Here is a 1,932-nt window from a genome sequence, read left to right on the forward strand (position 1 = left end):
TTTTTTTTTTTTTTTTTCTTTTTTTATTTCTATGCATTATATACTTTTGTAGACATGGATAAAACCTAATGCAAATTTTCTTCGTCTATAATTTTTGAATGTACTCAGCATAAAATTTTAGTCATAAGTTTGATTCTACAAATTTTCAAATTAAGCAATGCTATAAACTGGAAAAGGATGGGAGAAGAGAAACTTACTGGACATCTTAGGTTGTCTCAAATTATTCGCGCAGAGATTTAAATGACACTTATATATTGATTTTCATCGTCTATAATTTTTGAATGTATTGTCAGCATAAAATTTTAGTTATAAGTTTGATCTTACAAATTTTCAAATTAAGCAATATTAGTTTACGGTTAATATATCATTCAAGTGGTAATAAAAATAAATATTAACATAACATGTATTAAAGTTAATTGTGAAAATAATAGAACATTAAAATCTTAATTAGAAGCATAATAAAATTAAAATTAGATCAAATGTAGAATAATTTTATTCTTAAATCATGCTCATGAGATATTTGAATTATCGATTCCATTAATATAGTTACATGGGAATTAAAAGTAATATAAGAAGCTAAGAAAAATTGAAAGTTTTTGTAGCATTGTTAGATGTGACATCCCAAATATATAATAATATTAATCATATAATGAAGACGTCATCATTTAAATAAAGAGAACAGTCAGAATAGAATAGTAGTGCAGTAGTTGATATTACAATTATCCATGAAAGAGGACAAAATTTGAAACTTAAACAAATTAGAATGTTCCAAAATACACCAAATTAAATATAGAAATCCTACAGAGAACTAAGGAGCTGCATCAGCGTCCTCTAACACTTGCTCCAAGGAGACCTCCTCAACCACATCTACTCCCATCCAAATGGATGATCATCGCAAGAGAAAGCATACCCAAGCAACATACAACACAAAAGCAAGGATGAGCTAGATAAACAAACAACATACCTATAGTACAATCATTCAAGTCACCATGCTTAATTACATATTAAAATGAACAAGCAAGACATGCCATTCAAAACATGCATCAAATACTCAACGCGACTCATCCAAATTTTGTATAACTGTCTAGCTATTGGTTGTCTTTGCACTTGCATAGTTCAGCTGGCTCATCCCCAACACTATGCAAGGTAAATCCCCCACTCTGTCTATGTCTAAACTCCAAGACTATTGACGAGGACCTCCCTCTACTCTCACCACTCACATTGTTCTTCTCTATTTGAGTATGAACAATGCGTTGAGTGTAGGGATAAACATACCATTTCAAAGCTCCCAACATTATACACACAACAACATCATCTCTACAATCATTCCCAATCATCTCCCCCTGAGATGTTCAGTTCATCCTTAATCAAGCAATCCGATTCAAGTATATAGACATAAATGTACAGTAGCTAAAAGTTTTGTTCTATACCAAAATTAATAATTCTAATACTTATAGAGCAAACTGAAGCCGTGCAACAAATAAAAAAGATAGCCCAAAATCCTCCTGCTCTTAAGATCCCTGGTGATGGAAACAGAATTCTCAAAACAGATGCAAGTGATAGATACTAGGGACCAGTCCTGATAAAAGAAATCCATGACAAGAAATTCTATTGTGGACATGCAAGTGGACAATTTAAAGAGGTTGAGGTCCAGTACCACACCACATACAAGGAAGCTCTTGCAGTAAAAAATGGAATAAAAAAGTTTGATTTCCACCTCAGAGGTTTTCAGTTCGAAATACAGATGGACAACTCCTCATTCCCAAAAATCCTTGAATTAAAAAACAAAATGCCTCTAGACCCTCAGATATTGAGACTCAAGGATTGGTTCTCTCGATATGATTTCACTGTAAAACATATCAAACGCAACAAAAATCTCATTCCAGATTTTCTATCTCGACCAACAAAAGTTGTACAAATGATTACCAAGAC

The sequence above is a fragment of the Vigna radiata genome, chromosome 9 (assembly GCF_000741045.1).
Source record: "Vigna radiata var. radiata cultivar VC1973A chromosome 9, Vradiata_ver6, whole genome shotgun sequence".
In the NCBI taxonomy this organism is placed as follows: domain Eukaryota; kingdom Viridiplantae; phylum Streptophyta; class Magnoliopsida; order Fabales; family Fabaceae; genus Vigna; species Vigna radiata.